Source organism: Arvicanthis niloticus, chromosome 15 (genome assembly GCF_011762505.2).
Source record: "Arvicanthis niloticus isolate mArvNil1 chromosome 15, mArvNil1.pat.X, whole genome shotgun sequence".
NCBI classification, from domain to species: domain Eukaryota; kingdom Metazoa; phylum Chordata; class Mammalia; order Rodentia; family Muridae; genus Arvicanthis; species Arvicanthis niloticus.
This window is the reverse complement of record NC_047672.1, coordinates 59,530,211-59,549,752: the sequence shown is the minus strand read 5'-3', so window position 1 is coordinate 59,549,752 and position 19,542 is coordinate 59,530,211. Positions and strand designations below refer to the sequence as shown.

At 42.6% G+C, this 19,542-nt stretch overlaps 1 pseudogene; it reads right to left on the bottom strand.

Annotated features, from left to right (window-relative positions):
- Positions 1–13,749: 13,749 nt before the first annotated feature.
- On the bottom strand, positions 13,750–19,306 carry LOC117720737 (uncharacterized; annotated as a pseudogene).
- Positions 19,307–19,542: the final 236 nt, after the last annotated feature.

The following is a 19,542-nucleotide window of genomic DNA, read 5'->3' as shown; positions in this document are numbered from 1 at the left end:
CAAGCCGCAACAGATTCTTAACCAGTCTTAGAACCCTCTGTTCCTACGAGGGGCAATGACTGTGCGGCATTCTGCTGTAGCATTTTCAAAGACCATTTGTTCTATCAATGGCATTGCCTGCTCTGGTTCCCCAAAGATTCTGCCAGCTGCCTCAGTCATGCAGGCCACAAAGCCAGAGAAGGACTCACTGGTCCCCTAAGTTATTTTGGACAAATAAAGATTACTCCCTTCTCACCTGGGGAGAGACTTCCAGGCCTTAACAGCAGCTGTCGCTATTTGTGCGTATACCTGCCAAGGGTGAGCGGTCTGGTCATTGGCATGTGCGCCAACTCCTGCCAGCATGTCAAAAGTCCATAACTGTTGACCCTCAATGCTTGCATTAGCTCTGGCTTGTGCTTGTAACTGCTCATGCCAGAGAGCTTTCCATTCCAAATATTGGTCCATATTGGTAAGTACCCGCCTTCACTGTGTCCTGCCAGTCTCCTGGCGTCATAGCAGCTGCACTTAACCTCTCCACTTGGGATATAGTAAAATTAGCCCCAATTCCATATGCGTGTACTGCCTCAGCTAATTCTTTGACCTGCCTATACTCTACTGGGGCATGAACACAGGCTCCCTCTGCCCCTTCAAAGACCGGAAATGCCAGCTGTAGCTGTCTCCGATCTCCTGGGCTGAGAAATGAATTAGAGACGATGCCAGGGGCATAGGCCAGAGGCAAGGGCAGGGCTGAGGGACTCAAGGTCTTTCTTAGTCTTATCTCAGAACGGTTATTTTTTGCATAGGCGGCTGCTTCCTCTTCTAGACTTTCTTCTTCGGAGCTGCTAAGGTCTATGGCAGCAAGCTCCTTAATGGGGTATAGGGGGGTCCTTTTGACCTCCACTCTCTCTTCACCAGCCAGTGAAGGGTCCTTAACCTTAATAGGCCCTGCAGTGGCCGCTGTTCCTTTTGAGTACTCTTTTCTTTGACCAGGCTCCTTGGCCTGTCTCTGTTGCCCAGGCTTTTTTGCCTGCTTCTCCTTTCTAGGTTCCTTGGCCTTGTCTTTTTCCCCAGGCTCCTTGGCCTGATGCCGGCTAACACGGTCGGTTTCTGATACCCTGGAGTGGACCTCTCCTGAAACCTCTTGACTTGCCCTAATAGCTGTGCTGCGAGCTGGATCCCCACAACACAAATAAGCTAAAAGCGAAAACAACACAAGCAAGAGGCCAACTAGTGCAGTGGCGGCAATGAGTGAAAATCTGCTCGCAACCAAGGCTTCCACCCCAAACATACCTCTCAGAGAAGTACCTTGATCCTGTAGTCTTGTAACCCCCCACCCCCAATCTCAGGGGGTCTCCGAGGTGCCTTGAAATTCCCGGGTTTCGGCACCAGATATTCCGCGCCCCTGCCGAGTCCCCTTTGCCCGAGAAAGAGACACATGAGGCACTGTTCGGGTAGTTACTACAGTGAGGCTTTATTCTTGTATCAGCAGAAACGGAAGACCCCAAGCCCGGGAAAGGCACTGCTATATGTACCCTAGAGTGGTGTGTTCACTTCTGATTGGCTGTTCACTCATCACCCCATATTACGCCCCGGGATGGGCAGTGGCTTGGTGCGCTTTTGCCTTTTGCACCTGTGCAGTTTAGTTGTTTACTTGTGGGAGCACCAGATGCCCACGCCATCTTGTAATGGCGAATGTTGTCACGCTCACCGCAGCTCCTAACAACTATGTACCCTTCCTGTAGCCTGGAACTTGCAATGTTGATCAGGATGGCCTCAACCTCACAGAGATCCACCTGCCTATTACTCCCAAGTGCTAGGACAAAAGGCATATGCTGCCACACCTGGCTGAGCTCTTGGAAATTTTAACAAATGCAGGAATAATCATATATTTTGATGTTAATAAAACTTGAGCACAAATAATTTCAATTTATTGCTTAATTATATAGAAGTTCTATTTCTAGTTTTCCAGAATCAATAGTTGTCACTACCTAAACAGCCATGAAAATATAGTTGTTAAAATACTAATATTGAATTCAAATAGTCCTTAAGAAATCCCAGTTTTTCATATTATTATCTTGCTTGACTGTGTGATATGAGTAGGCTGGGTAATATTAAGCATAACCTTTCTGTTTAATAAACAGTAAGTAAGACACACAAGATGTTAAAGTGTTCAAGATGGAGAAAGGTGAGCCCACCTAGGACTGAAACAACCTTTGCAGCATATCATGTCCTCTTAATGCAGAGATGGAATGCTGTAAAATACTTTCATCAATTACTCGTCACTAGAAATTTTCATCAGCTCATTCCTAATACACTGAGATACATATTTGGTCCACTATCTTAACCCATACCTTCAAAACCACCTGTGTGCTCCCCAAAGTCAGTCTGTGCTGTGCTCCTAATGAAGTATCTGTTGTGCTTTTAAATTCTAGAACTTTAACCCAGAGGAGAGCATACTTAGGATGAGTGTTTGTTCAATTGTACTAACTGCTGAGTCAACATCCAGTGTTCAACAGGCATACATATAGAAGGGAATAAATCTGTCATCCTCGAGGAAGGTAAAACTCGATTGGCTGTAGCACATGGACAGTTATAATCACAAAATATTGTAGTAATGTCGTCACAACACCTTTGTTTCGAAGTCAAAGGCTTTCATACTGCTAACTCTTTCACCTTCATTGTGCTGATAAAGAGACCTGGGATGACAGAATCCTCATTTCATTGGCCAGAGTTGATGCAGAAAGGAATTGGGTACTGAAGAAAATGCAAAGCAAAAATCATTTTTTTCTGGTTAAACCTCTTCTATCAGTTACAAGAATTCCTCCATTTTAAAGTAGCAAATACCATTCATAGTAAAAGTATAATTTTAAGAAAAGTGATTGTTTCAGCAGAATTATGTCATAGTTATGTTAAGAGATATCAGAATGCTCTTAGTGCATTTGATCTTACACTTCGATATTTTCTGTTCTTATGGGGCTAAGGAGTTGTTTTAGTAGCAGCATTATAATAAACTGATAGTCCTGGCACAGATCCCCACTTCTCTAAATGGCCATTAGGCTCAAATCAATTCTTTAAATAAAGTCTGTCCCAACACGCACACCAATGCAGGGGGAAAAATGAGGTTTGTTTTTGTTTTTCAAACCAACCCAATAGCTCTCATTTGTGTTCTAACCATGTGTACCTTGTATTAATCAGGGGCTGGAGTAGCCCAGGCTGACAGACACAAGAGAACAGCAATCTGCTCCCACACAAGCCTGGAATGGTAACAGTGTGCAGTTGCCTAAGAAAGAAAAGCCTTTTCTGAGCTATGGGTTGGCATGGGTGCATGTGCCAGGGCAAGGGAGTCATTCCTTTTCTCTATCCAAGGATGCTATTCATTGGAAATCCTGCACATCTTTTTGAAATAATTGATTTCTCTCGAGTGGGAGGCAAACCCTTTTGATGATAAAGAAGAAAGGGAAAAAACACATGCAAGATTGAAAGGGGTGCTTTGGAGAGAAATGCTCAGTGGTCACAACCTGTTCAGGCTATGAAGACCACACTCTTCAGTCCCTGGTGTCAGCAGTCCCCCAGCGACTAAGTCTCCCCCAAAGCCTCAGGGGCATTCTCACTCTCGCTCCACATGCAAGTCTGGTTCCCTGTAGCCCTCCCTATTCTGATGGAAGAAGCATCCGCCCTGAAGTCTCCCTCGCTAGCATGGCCTCAGGCTGCCTTCTCCGCATGTGACTGAGCTGAGTTTGTGCAAGCCACCTCCACATGCCATCCCAGGCCATTACCTGGTACCCAGTTTCTGTCCCTCCCCACCTCCAGTCCCAGCTGCACCCACCGCGCCCGGGCGGGCGTCCAGACGCCCCGCCACCTGGCCTGCCCGCTCGCGCGCCACCGCTTCCTGTGTCACGACGCTCCCTCGGTGGGAACTCGGCTTCCTCCGCCAATCGCGGCGGGCGGTAGTTGTATTATTGTCCAGTGGAGTTTGGATGCCGCCTGCCGGGGCTGGAGCGGTGCTGAGGCCGGGGCTGCCGGGGTATTTCGGGAAGAGGGTGTGAGGCGGCGGTGAAGGCGGCTGCTGCGTGTGGGAGGTGGCTGAGAGGGAGAGAGAGGGAGAGAGGGAGAGAAAGGATGGAAGAAAGAGGGCTGGAGTCCTCGGTGGAGGAGGCGGGACCGGCGGGGCTCCTTGTGGCAGCGGCGGGAGGCGACACCGCCCCCTGCCCGCGCTCTCTTCAGCGTAGCGGGCCACCTACCTGTCGGACGCCGGTGGCAGCGAGGGAAGAGGGTGTCCAAGGCCGGGAGCGGTGCGGGCCGTCCGCCTGTCAGTGCAGCCCCAGAAATCCACGTGCAGACAGGGGATCTCGGCCGCTGCCACAGGAACCGGTTCCGCGCTGCCGCCCGGTCGGTGCCTCCTTTTTCCTGCCAGGTGAGGCTCAGGCCGAACTGGTGGCTTTGCGGTGCTGAGTAGGAGCGGGGCTGGCGGCAGCCCTGACCCTGAGTCTCGACCTTGCTCTCAGGTTCCCTTTGTGTGCTGGGTCACGGTCCACCGCACTGTCTCTGCAGAGAGAGGTTGTGGTGGAAGAAAGCAAACCCACCAGTCCCGATTGATTCTGCTGGGGACCAGTTGTTATGATGCATACCCCAGACTCATTTTCTCTTGGCATATTCTGCACCATCTGGGTTTAGTTTTCTTGATTTAGGAAGAGCTTGTCAAAGAACACCTGAAGTGCTCCAAAGACTGACACTGTGGGCAGAGAAAAATAATTCTGTATCTACCATTGAAATCGCAACTCTGTCTGAATGAACGCTTGCTACCTTTAAAAAGATGGGAAGAAGAATCATAAGACTTTCAGGAGATGCAGATGCTCCCCAGTGTTTGTCTCTCTTAAGGAAAGGGGAAATTAACATGTGGAATTTACAGATCGAGGGAACCTATTAATGCTGAGTACCTATTTTGCCATCGTTTTTCTGAGTAGGAGATGCAGAACATATTTGAAGGGAAAGTTACTTACATGGATTGGGAAACCATTCAGAGAGCAGCCACTGGCCACTTTGTTTTGTTAACAAAAACGATAGGAGAAAACTTAAGGTTTTATATAATTTTCTACCAATTAAAACTTAAGTTCTCAATCTAGCTAATGATAATTCTCATTTCCAAAGTGAATATTCTATTTGGGCTGAATGCTGGCTTTATGTATCATTTGGAATCAGCAGAATTTTAGCTAATATTAATAATAGGGCATGATACTTTGAAAAAAACTCTGGTTGATAAGTTTGCATTTCAAATAATGTGAGTAACTTTACTGTTCAACATGTTCCATTAGCTACACATGGAATCTTCAAGTTGATTAACATTGAGAAAACAGTTTCTTAGTTGTGCTACTCACTTTTCACAAGTGCTCACTAGCTACAGGCAGCTCTTGGTTACTGTATTAAATACAGCCAAACCTTTCATTGCACAAAGTCCTCAAGAGTTCAAGCTTAAATCACCTAATTCTTATATGATCAATACCATGAAACTCAAGATCTAGATTTTCCACTAATCTTTATTACTCTAGTAACACTTTGTACCTGCATATTTGGTTCTAATTCTTCCTTCACTTTCAGAAATGTATTTTGTGATTTGGTCACTGCGTGTGTGTTAGTGATTTGGTAGGCTATTAGAAGATCTTACTTTATAAAAGCCATGAATAAAAAATAAAAATCCGTTTGTATCTTGCATTCCAGTGTTTAGTAACTACAGTTTTGAAGCAGTCATAACACTGATTCAGTTTTATGTAATATTTGTTAATACTTGGTGGTCATATTGATCTGTAAAATGTCACTTGTAAGCTTGAGAATTCTTTGGTAAGTTGATGAGGTGTCCTTGCTGGGGAAGACTGACTGCATTACTCAATAATTGTCTTGTCTAGTTCTTTTGAAAGACTAAGAACTGAGTTTGTTGTGCCTAATTTACAGGGAATTGCACATTTGATTTTTTTAAAGACATTAATTTACATATTGATGTGTTACAAGACATTAGAACTGATGATAGAAATGAAGTGGAATGCAATAGTTCAGTGTTTTCCATTTGTAGGGAAAGCACATCAGGTAGACAGAGTGGTTTGTGAAGGAAGGATGAGGAGATCTGGATATGTACACAGGATTTTAAACCTGGAAGGGAGTGGCATTCCTTTTAACTCAACAGCTTATATACATTTGAAACAGGAAGTAGTATTTTTTCAACCTTGCAAAAAATAGTAAAAAGAAGCTAGACATGAGTAAGGATTTTAATCACCATTTAAATATGAGAATGGATCTAAATGGTAAAGATAAAAAATCAGAGATGATGAGATGACTCAGTCAGTAAAGACTTACCATCTACATAAGCATGAGGATCTGAGTTTGATTCCCAAAACTCAGTTAAAATTTAAAAAAAACAAAACAAAACAAAACAAAACAAAACTGAGCACAACAGCACATACTTGTAATCTCAGCACTGGGGAGGCAGAGTCAGCACACACTTGCTGATTATAGAATCTCTTCAGTGAGCATGGATTTCCTGGGAGATGGTTTCTCTGGGGATTCACAGATGGAGGGGTTCACAAGTGGAACCCAGGCAGGTTCCTGCACTCCAGATATAATAGCAGCCTTCACTTCAATAGTGGCTAGGCTACCTAGAAGGCCTCTGTATAGTGCTCCATTCAGACATTGCTACACAGTTATTTTTCAATATAATATACATGGACTATTGAAGAAATGTGGTGTTTTATTTTTACTCAAGCACAGTGTGTAGTTCACGGTTCACTTTCAAGCCATTTATTAAATCTGAGAAAAACTTCCAGGCCCAGGTGCTCTGTGGCACTTCTCCTTTGGGGATACAGGGAATAACCTTAGATCAAAGGTCATACTGGATTGTCCTGCTGAATAAGCCTGGTGTTTGCTGGATAGCTGACATGGCAGGCCCTCACCAGGCCTTTGTCTCTTCCTCCCCTAGATCTGAAATACTCCAGTAGAAGCTCAAACAGGGCAAAGAACAGGCCAAGATCTCCCTCAGACACAACTACTCACCAGGAACACTGAGTGTGCAAAGCAATGAACCACCATTGCATCTCATCCCTATAACCATGGCAATCTTGGGCTGCATTTTCTTCCTTTCTTTGGTTTCCTAGATGTGACAAGGCCTTTATTTTGTCTAGCCTCTGGTGCAGCAAAAGTGCATGTTTGGAAGGCTTCAGAGAAGTGCTGAGGGACATCAAGATCTGCTGGTCATCCAGCAGGAGCCTGAGAATGTAAATTTTTGCTTGTCCTCATGGGTCATCAACAATAATTTCATGAAGATCAGTCAAGGAAATTTTAAAGACTTTGAGGTATTGTGTGTAACATGACTCATGCTTTTCCTTGGAAGAAATTGTCCTACAGCAAAACCCTGACCCCAATGGGGCATACCTACATTCATCTTGAGGAGATCACTGACTGACTTGGCACTAAACTTCCAAGGCCAGCAACAGGCTGTAGGTCTGTGCTACAAAATCTATAACAAGAGAATGCTGCTTAGCATAATAATTGTGGTTTGGTTTTGGTTAGAGTTTTAATTGCCTTGAGTATATGGTTTTCTTTCTTTTCATTTGAAGTTTTGTTATTTATTTAGTAATTTTTGTTACTGTAATTTTCTGTTTTGCTAAGGCTGTGTACTGTATAGTTTGACTCCCCCAATTTAAGCTGGTATTGAATGAAATCAATGTATTCTTATGAATAAAAAGGCAATCTCTAATTTTTATCTCATAAGAACCTTCTGTATTCATGTGTGGTTCACAGTCTTGTAACACTAGAAGTATCAGGTAGGAATGGACCCCTTCAAGTGTAATGTGGCTTAGTCTTCATTATTAGTTCCCAAAGAGTCACAGCTACAAAGAGAATTGTGCTTTTGATGTGGATAGTGTGTCAAACTTCGTGGATCCCAACTTCATGCTGAAAAACGTATCCATGCTGTATCTTTGTGGTCATAAATTCAGCTATGTTAAAATGTACTGTTCTGTGGATGCTCATGATGAACAAACAGAGGACAAACACAGAGTGTTTCTCTAATACATCCCAAAAAATAAAATTATTCACTAAGGGAGAATCAAAGAAGTCAGTAACCTCAGAGCTGTAGGCCTCTTGTTTCCTTGAAAGGTAGCATCACTTCTAACTGCACAGCAGAGATCATGAATTCCAAGACCTATTGGGAGATGTTGGGTTTTGTTTTTGGTGGTGTTATTGTTGTACTGATGTTGATTTTTGTCCTTTTGTTCTGGAAAACGTATTTGGTGCCTTTTAAAAATTTGGTTAAAGTGTTGTTTCTGTTTTTGCATTATTTCTTTGACATGTATGGGGGTTTTACCTGCTGTGTGTCTGTATACTACATGCATGCAATTCCCCTGAGGCCAGAGGAGGTCAGTGTATTCTACCTGGAACTGAAGTGACTAGGGTTGTTCATCATTGTTCTTTGGTCCTCTGAGAAACAAATCCTCAAATGGATAAGCCATCTATCCAGCCCCTGCTTGGACTTTTCTCTTTCCTTGTGTGGTGTGTTAGTTGCACTGGATCACACCCAACAAAAGGGAGAAGTTTCTTCAGACCTGTAAGGTCACATACATGGGGCAAGCATGCTCACTGTTCAAACTTTGAGGCCTCCATGTAGGTCATTAAAGTGGGTCATGCCTCAGGATCTCTTATTGTCAGGAATAGAGCAGATTTCTCATGTCTCATCCTTCATGACAGTGCAGATTAGGCTTTATCAGATAAACTGTAGAATTGAGAACTCTCTGAGTACTGGAAGTGGGAAATAAATCATGATCAAGTACCATCAAAACAGTGTTTAGATTAAGCTTCAGACAAGGCCAGGGTAATAAAACATTCAGCAGAGGACACAGGACTGTGGGTGAATATTTCAGCTCAAACCTAGCAAGGAAGAGGGATGATAGATGTTGCCTGTATCTTTGCTCTACTTCTACCTTTACTCTGGAAAGTGACTTTGCTATGAGGACCCTCCTAGCTACCTTTAAATCTGAGGCTAAATCACAGACAGAAAGACAGACAGACAGACAGAAACAGACAGACAGACAGACAGACACACACACACACACACACACACACACACACACACACACACTGTTGTTCATTTTCTACTTGTCCTCTTGGGGTAGTACTATCTCCAGACTGGAAAAAGGTGTCTTCCTCAATTTCTTATCTCAACCTCTCCCACCTCCCCTACATTTTAACTTTCAGTCACATCTGTCCCCTGCTAATTGCCCCTGACCACCTTCCTGTAGGAGCAGACTCGGTGGCCACTTTATTTTGATACCTCACATTGCTGCATTGTTCTTCTTTCACCAAAGCATGCATCCTTTCCTTTGGACCAGTTTTGCTCCAGGGACCTGTACCTTCTGCCCAGCAATTAGCCCATGGCTTTGTTTACTGAGAGGTCAAGAAACAATTGAGAACAGGACCTTAACATCAGAACTGCCCCCCTACAGGTAGATGGTATACTTTTACCATAGTAGATCCCACAGTATATTAGAAAATGTTTCTTCAGATGAGAAACTGATTCTGGTGAATCTCCCCTGAATTGTGTGACTTCTGAGATTGTGGAGGAAGTAATCCTGTGCATCTCCAGACTGGTGTTGCCAAATCCAAGAGCAAAAAGAATCCCCTCTCTATGAGTGATGGGCAGACATACACAGAGAACTTCAGTATAGGCACAGAGCTTCTTCAGTTCCATGACTGAGGTCATCAGGTGGTTTGCTGTCTCAACAAGTACAGTCCTTTGTGCCAACTCTCCAAACCAGGGCTCCTTCCCTTATTCCTACACGGTTGAAGAAAAGAGCAGACCACCTACAAATTGTCCTCTGATTTTAATGTTGGGGTTGCAGTGCGTTACTCCCCACTCCAAACTTTCAGTGTTTTGCTGTTAGGTTTCTTAACTGCACTCATTTAGTTAATAATTACCACTTTGTCTTAATCTTACATTTTCTCACACACTTTTCTACATCTATTTGCTCTACATTTTACTTCTAATTCTCACTGTAAACCTCATTAAATATGGTCAATACAGATCATTTCATGCAGTCTTGGAATTTCTTCTGTCATGTTAATTCATCTTTTATTTTTGAATTTAGCTTCACTCAAAATTTCAGATTGAAAGAAGAATGAATGCAGCCAGTTTTTCCTTCCTTTTCTAGTTTTCATTTATTAAAAATGTTTTTTTCATAAATACATTCTGATTGTTTTCCTCTAAATCAACTCTTCTAAGACCCTCTCTCCCTCTCCTTCTATCTGAATTCACACTCTTTCAAATCTCTCCTAGTAAACAAATAGCCTTTTATATAATATTGATAAATCAGGCTGCCTCCTGATTTAGGCTTAGGCTTGAAAACAATTTTATAGTAAAGAAAAATTATGTTCATTGCTGTTTATGATTAAATAAGTTTCACAAGGATTGGCCTATACCTTACCAATAACCTTAGGTCAAATGGCTGTCTAATACCTGTTCCAGAGTGACAAAAATACCTTTGTTTCTTCTAAAGATAACTATGACCACATGTTGTTGTGACCACCTGTTGTGACCACTTTGCTCTGAGGCTCACCTTCAACCCATGTTTCTGTATCACGTGGTTGTTATGATGCACTTGATAGGTTTATGTTCTGCTTCTGCAACAACACTCATTGGCCTGGAACTCACTGAACATAGGCAGAAACGTAGAAGCAGAAACTGAAGCAGATGTTTTACAGAGGCATTGCTTACTGGCTTACTCCTCATGAAGCCTACTTTCTTTTACAACTCAGAACAATGCCTAGGGTTGGCAACACACACAGTGGGCTGGACTCATCCATGTTGATAAATTGTTCAGGAAACAGTCTAATAAAGTTGCCTGTTGGCCACTTTTATGGAAGCATTTTTTCAATTGAGGGTCTCTCTTCCCAACTGATTCTGGCTTCTGTCAAGTTGACCATAAACTAGCCAGCATATTTAACAATAATTTATATGCTGAGAAAAATCAAGGAAACAATTCCATTCACAGCAGCATAAGAAAGAGAATATTTTGTAATAAACCTAACCAAGGACATAAAAGCCATCTGAAATGAATACTAAAGCACCGAAGAAATTGAAGAAGACACTGGAACATAGAAAGATATCCCATGACCAGAGATTGGTAAGATTAATTCTATAAACATGGTCATTCTACGAAATGTAATCTATAAACAAAATGCAATATCAATGAATTGCCAATTTTTATTCTTCACAGAATTAGAAAACAATTTTAATGTTCATATGGAAGCACAAAAGACATGGCTGGTAAAGCAGTGGGAAAGAATAAGAACACCATTGAAGGTAACTCAGTACCTGAGTTCAACTTATCCAAGTCTGATTCAGACAAATAGTTATCATTCTGTGGTCTTATTTTGGATTTTAATTTGGGGTATATACATTTATCTTTTTTCTTTGAACTGATAAGTCATTTTTTTTCTTTGGGTTGAGGGACTCTATTTGGTTTGGCTTCCTTCCCCCTTGGAGTCTCTGTCTCTAAAGTCTGATCCAAATTTTGGGGCCTACTGGATGACCTTGGAGAGGTAGCTCCCTGATCATCATCACTATCTAGAGAAATTATATCTATCTCTTCCTTAGAAGAACCAACCTTTTCTTTCATTCCTTTCTTTTTTTCTTTTCACTGTCTTTTAAATTTTTTTCACCCTCTTCAATGACCGCCACTATAGACAGACACTTTGTGAGATCATTTCATTTATCAAGTTCCATTATAAAAAGGCAGTAACTGGGACCTTCTCAGTCCCAAATGAGCTGTAAAATTCTTTAAGTAAATCTCCAACTCTATGCCATCTTTTGTCATCAATGGTTCTTTCTTGAGGAAATCAGGGAGATAAGGCTTTAATGAAATAAATAATGACAACAAATGCTGAATTTCACACTTACTCCTTGGGTCTTTAAAGTGTTTATCATCTGTTCCACATATAGTTCATGTTGACTTATTTCTTGCCCCATTTTCATACTATGACTTACCAGTGTCAATGCAGCAGGTACAAGCAGAGACCACCTTTGTTACACTTTTAAATTTTCAGTCGAAGACCCTCCTTTCAACAATGTCCCTCAAGGAACCTCTTGTTCTCACTGCCCCACATTGGATGACAAGTGACCCACCCTGAGGGTCAATCAATGGGGTCTGCAAGGGAGAGAGTGGGAATGCAGGGGCAAGAGGCACAAAGAATGGAAACAAGACAGTTTTCTGATCAAGTCTCTTTTATTGAAACACAATTATTGGTATATAAGCACAAGCAGGGGAGTGCAGCTGGAGACACTTAACCACTAGTGCCTAGCAGCTGGGGACAATAAACAACAAGTCCAGGATATGTCTGACAAAAACAACATGATTCTCAGAGTGTGCTCAGCAGTTGTGGGCAGCTTGCAAAAACACCAGCCTAGAAAAACAAGTCTTTATCAGGGTGGACAAGGATCAACCTACAAATGTATGGCCCAAAATGGCGGCAAAGAGGATAGCTGCTTTCTGCTAGGAGTCGAATCCCAACACCTTTGTAGCTCAGTCTGGCTGGGAAGTTCTTGGGAGCTGACTCCTAGCAGAAAGTGGCTACCCTCTTTACAGCCATCTGAGCAATATACCAACACAAGAGACTTGTTTTGCAAACAGCCTACAACAGCTGAGCACACTCTGATAAACATCTTACTTTTCTAACATATCTTATTTTGCTGTTTAGTGTCCCAAGCTGCAAGGCACACGTGGTACAGCACCTTCAGCTGTGTTCCCCTGCTTGTCCATGACTGCAAGGCATGTGATAAAGCATATAAATACTCAGAATTTCCTTTTGCTAAATGGGACTTGATCAGACTTTCTGTCTTGTCTTCATTCTTCTCGCCTCTTGACACGCCATCACTACTCTCTCTCTTGCTAGACCCTGTTCACTGACCCAGATAGGCCAGTTCAGGAATTAATTAAGAAACCCAAGCCCCATGAGAATTTAGACATCCATCTCTGTTTGATATTTGTGGAATTTCAACTCGGTGACACCTCACCTGAATAAGGAAGGTACTTATGAGTGAAGAGTTAGAGATCACTCTTTCATTCATAAGAATACATTCTGTTTACTCAAAAGTAAGTGAAACTGGACAGTAAATATGTGCCTTATCAAAATATCAAATCAATTACAAGAACAAAACAACAACAAATCAATAACAAATTTCAAATGAAAACAAGGATAACCAAATAACCAAAGTTAGAAAAACTCAAACCAAAATCTAAACTCCAGAACTGTGGGAAGCAGCATTCTTTGGCTTCTCATTTTGCAGCACAGACTTACAGCCTGTGGCTGGTCTTGGCAACATAGTAGGAAAGCAGTTACTGATGGAAATAATCTTTTCAAGAGAAATGTAAGCAGGTCTCCTTTTTTTGGAGTCTGTGTTTGAAGGATATGTCCTCCCATGACTGACCATAAGACATGTGACAGTTTTTGTCTCAAAGTCTGCAAGTTTGTTGACTGGTATTTATAAAGTTATTCTTGATGACCCATCAGGGCAAGAAAAAATGTACACTCAGATTCTTCCTGTATGCCCAGCAGTTCTTGATGTGTCTCAGCACTTGTCTTCTTCCCAATGTGCATTCTTGCTGGGCTAGTGGCTAGATGAAATTAAGGCCTATTCACGCCAAGGAAAGCAAGATAAAGAAGAAACTGCAGCCCATGATTGCCATGGTGATTAGGGATGAGATGCCATAGTGGTGCATTTGCTGCACACACTCAGTGTACATCACACAGCAGTTCTCTTGGTGCGAGATCTTATCCTGGTCTGTGGCATGTTTGAGTTTCTGCAGGAGCATTTTAGACCTATGGAAGGAAGGCCAAAGACCTGGTAAGGATTTGTCAGTTCATCTCTCCCTGCAACACCACTTCTATTCAGCTGGACAGTCCAACATGACCCATCAGCTGAAGCCATTCCTTGATCCCCAAGTGTCATAGAGAACCTGGGCTTGGATCGTTTTCTCAGCTTTTAAAAACTGCTAGAAACTGAACTGTGAACTACACACTGTACTGGAGTTTAAAAAAAAAGTTATATTGCTCTAGTAGTCCAGGTATATTATATTGAGTAGTAACATTGTATCAATGTCTGAATCTGAGTTCAAGAGAGATGAGAGCTAAGTAGAAAACAATATAGATGTATTATAAGGAACCTGTCAAGAATTGAAGTGAAGGCTTTGATTATTTCTCCAGTGTAGGAACCTGCCTGTGTTCCACTTGTCAATCCCTTTATCTGGAAATACCCAGGGAAACCATCTCCCAAGAAATCCATGGGCACAGCCCTGGTCTTATAATCAGCAAGAGTGTAATAAAGAAAATTACTCACAAGGCTAGGCACTGAACTATAAGGTGGTGGTCATGAAGAAACAGAACATACAGCTGTATTTCTATGGGTTTTGTAGGGCACACTCTCAAACACACAAAATATTTGTGTTCACACAATATCAGCAAGGTATATTGCAGTAACTGGTTTAGTTTCCCAGTTATTGCTAATATAAAAATCTACCAGTATATTTCCAGGTATAAAAAAATCAAATCTTGACTGGGATAGGTACATAGTGGCATAGCATATGGACAGTGCAGTCAGTGATATGCTTTCCTCCCTTAAACCTAACTTGGAATCAGGCTTCTTGGCCTATTATCTAATCAGGCTTAGCAAGTTCCAAAGGCTGTGTAGAGAAGGTTTGTTTCCCAGCTAAGGATCACATGTTGGTGGTAGACTAGCTTCTTTTTTCTTGTTTACTGTTCCAGACTTGACCCCAAGTAAACATCTTCTTCCAATAGGAGCTCCCTTTACCATGGCCTGACTGACTTGGTGTCCAAAGCTATGAGCCCAGAATAATAAGAAATCCCCATAACTACGATAGAAATGTACAAGTTTCTCCCCATAATTTGACTGTGTCAGGGATATTTTGAGCAAGATAAGGCTGACAAGTTGAAAGGCCAAATGCTTGTTTGGATTATCTCACACTGAGCAATAGTCCATGGAAGGGCGGCACCAAATGGTACATTTTCACTCTTTACCTGATGGACATCTGCAGTTTCTCCTTCAGGGCTGCACTGCAGACCACTACAAACCTGATGTGCCCTAGTTGCTCTGTCTACTTCTACTGCTTGTTCTTAAATCACTGGATAAATGGGAATTTATTTCCACTTTCTGAACAAGCCTTCTGACAGACCTACCCAATGTTATACTACCAGACCTGTCTGAAGGTCCTCATGACTCCCAACCCACATTGAGACCGATTTTAACTCAGAGAAAGCGATTTTGAATAACAGAACTTGCAGAATGCTACACAGATAACATTGGTTGAGTTCTTTAGAGTATCATGACCTTCAAGGGGCTCCTGAAACAGCCCTGTTCTTGCACCACAGCTCTGGGACTTCTGCTGGATGCAGATACAGCTCCAAGCAACTCAATCTCTCAAGGAATAAAATCCAAGAGAAACTCCAAGGCAAACTTTTACTGAGTAGAGGTAGCTGGAAAGGAAATGGTAGCAGACAATGAGGAAAACAACCTGGAATGCTAAGAAGGCACAGTGAGCCACCTGACATTCCAGTGGGCCTTGACAATTCACCAAGAACAGAAAAGGGACATAAACACATGGATTTTATACAGCAACCTCCCCCTTAACTCCATGCACCATATTCTGTTGACTTGCTCCAAATGACTTCAATGAGAATCAATAGTTTTCCCCTAATCATTTGAAAATTTGACTTTAAAGAGTTTTTTTTTGTGTGTGTTTTGTTTCTCTTGGGATCTAGGTTCTGATGCAGAATAATTGGACTGTTGTATTTGATATTTCGTGGAAGCAAACTGAAATCTCAGATTGCTTTTCTCATTAAACTTGGCATCTAGAAACACACACAGGTGCATGTCTGAACAAAGACACACACACAGAAATAGAGAGAGACACACACTTATTAACAACACACACACACACAAACACACACACTGTTGTATACACAAACACCCATACCAAAAAAAAAAACACTTGCAAAATCCCCTTGCATTAAACAAACACAAAATATTAGTATAAACACAATCATCCATACCTGGCCAAATAAAACTTAGATGCACAAGCATTCACACTACACACCACACACACACACACACACACACACACAGAGAGAGAGAGAGAGAGAGAGAGAGAGAGAGAGAGAGAGAGAGATCAAAACTTATAAGTAAGCATAAAACCATGAGGAATCTGTCATGTTTGAAGAAAAGGTAATTTAGGCGAAGCAGATGATTTAAGTGAGTGACACTGGTTTGTCTATGTTTGTGGTTACTCATGAGGGCACTCTGCCTCTGATGTTTCATCCTACCTGCTGATGCTTGGCACCAGGGACATAGATGTTCTTGTTGGCCTCCTCACAGAAGCTCTTATCTTCTCCATAGGACACTTGTGGTTCACTCTGCTCCACCAGCAGATTTCTGTTCCCACTCTGCAGCAATACCCTGACACTGTCTTTCAGTTGAGAACATTCTCTAAGGAGTTGGCAGTGCCTGGTGCTGAACCACAAACAAACAAAATGGTGATTCCTAGCCAGCTTCCATTTGCCTGTCACTCCTCCCAGTACCATCATCCCTAGACAGCCTCAGACTAGAGTCCCCAGTATACATATCAGCACCAATTAGAGGCAGGTCACATCCAGAGACCAGCCACATTCCACCAGACTGAAAGTACTTCTGTAAGGCCTGACAGCAAGAGGGTTTATGTCCATCAGGGAAGATGAAATGTTCCTCATGGGTGCTTATATGTCCCTGGTACTAGAAAACCATCAGCAGGTAGAGGGCAATTCCCCTCTGACAGAGGGGAGATGACCCAACAGGAATACACTCTTTCCATTTTTGTCATGGATCCTAGATCTATAAAACTCTTGTCAGAGCCACAGAGGTTCAGTGTTGCTTGATATTCCCATCGAGGTGGAAATGTTTTCTATGTAGAGGATCCTGAATTTGGAAGATTAAGACTGAAAGGTCTTACAAACTTATACACATATACACTCTTCAGACTTAGGACACCTGAGTCCAAGAGGTACAAAACCATGACACTTGCCTCAAGGCAGGGTTCCTGTTAAGAAACATTTAGTATAGAATCAGAGCCCTTACTTTTGTTCAAAGTCCTAGAAGGACAGAAGCATTCCCTGCCCAGTGCTGAGGTCTCAGCTGTGTCAGTCACTCACCTGTAGGAATAGTTTTCTTCTATGAGCTCCTTGTATTTCTCCATGGCATCCCTTATTGACTCAGTCATTTTCTGGATATTCATAATGATCTTTTCATGTTGGTTTTTAATGATGTTGAATTCAATGTTCATCCTGTGTTAGGGCATGACCAAGGATCAAATATTTCTGTAAGGGTCATATGCAGAACGGCTGTATCCTGGACTACCCCAGCCAATAATATATGCCTCATCCTTGCTCTCTGGACCTGGGTCCTACTGGCACTGATTAAACTTATAATCCATGGCACAGGACAGCAGAGTTAAGGGACCAAAATGAGGGAGCAGACCTTCGAGAACATCCTGTGTGAGCCTGAAGGAATACCCTAGTTCTGTGAGCTAGTTCTGTGAGAAGTTTCTCCTAGTCTCTGCCACAGCTTGGGCCCACCAAATATCTCTGATGACTTTTATTTTTAAGGCAGGGATATCAATCCTTAGTTCCTATTATTACATGAATTCTCAGAGGACAAGAATAGTATTTACAGGGGAAATGCTTAATAACACTTCCTCCCCCAGGAGATTCCTATGTGACACTAGAGCAAACACAAGGAGCAAAGTACCCTGTGGATCCATTTGGGCATCTATGGACTCAACACTATCCTGACCTGCAAACTGTGCATCAGACGAATCCTCAAACGCCATCAAAGGTCCCAGAGCCTCAGATCCAGAACAGCACAAACACAACTGCATTCACACACATACACACCAACCCACCCACAAACACAATTGGAATGCCAACTAAATCCAGGGAGGTGCCATAGTCTCAGAGTATAAGGACCAAACTCAGAGGAAAGCAGTGATGACCTGCAGGCATTTCATTCACACACTGAGAGGCAGCAAGTCTGACCAAGTCCTTCCAGCTCTTGACAGAACCAATCAAACTCCAAGCACCTCAGGGTCAAGTATCCTACTACTCAACACCTGTCAGGGCTTTCACACGTGCATGATTAGAGAAGACACACTCCTTTGATGAGAGGAAATCTTGGGTTACTAGAGAGGGCACAATACAGTCAACAAGGGACTGAGCATAATTACTACCTGTAGTTCAAATCATGATAATTGTACAGGTTCAGCATTTGACTAATTTCTTCCTCCTCAAAGCTCATCTTCTTGATCTTCAATTTCAGTTCTTCCAATTTCGTCATCTCTTTCCAGTTACTGATGGTGGAATTCTGGGATGATGTTTGCCTAGCAGAGCCTGGAGATAAATAAACACAAATGAATTTGCAGAGTTGTTGGCCCAGGGGCAACAGGGACCATTCTGTTACCCCTAAAAGAAGGGTGAGGAAGAGGAAAAGCTAGAGACACAATGAATCCCAGAAGGAACAGAAAAGCTATCTTTGAGCTGTTCTGCTCAGCTATATCCCTCTTCCCAACCACAATCGTCATACATATGCCACACTCTCTATTACAGAGAGTATTGTGCACTGAAATCCATAAGCTGCCTCAGACATACAGACTTAGGGATCATTGTCAGCTCACATCAGATGTGATGCAGGTAAATCCTGGAGTTCATATTGCTTAGCACCATCAAGGTCTAATCATGTGTGTTGAAACCCAAATTGTCTGAGACCCCACACATGACCAGGGTTGCATCCTTCTCTGTTCTTGTCCTCAGAGACTCCTTTAACCTGTAGTAATCTAGAGGATGGAGGGCTTCAACTCCTACCATGAACAGACACACTGTTAATCTCATAGTTCCTCCTCATGGCATTCTTTGCCACTCAAAATGAAATTAAATAGCTCCCAGAAAAGTAGCTGCAGGCTTGTCAGTACCTGGCTCTCTGTCAAACTAATAATCAGAAATTCTTGACTCTTGTTCTACCATTGAGAAATCCCAAGGCTCCAGCTTGTAAGGCATACTCCTGGAAGGCCCAGATCAAGCCTATTTCTTCCAGGAAGTTTCCCAACTCCACCCAGGACTCACTGTGCCTTCCCCAGAACGATTTCAGTCTTCCTTTCTTACAAGACAGGACGCCAGCATCTTTCTTACTCGGAGTGGTCTCTCCTTGATCACCATTCTCTGCCCGAAATAGCCTAAGCAGCCTGGAAAACATGCCTGTTTGTGAACCCAAAAGGCACTGAAGAAATATCCCACAGGCAGTTATTGTCACCACAACACAGGTGCCATCACAGAAGATTCTACTTCTTTACTAGATACAAGAGAATGTCCAAGGAAGGCATTCCTGATGATGTCACTGGATAGGGCCATGAACTACCTGCTAAATAGCTGTCCCCAAATTGTGCAGTTTCTGGGGTGCCCTTTCCTGGAGCCTCTCATATGACCCAGGGA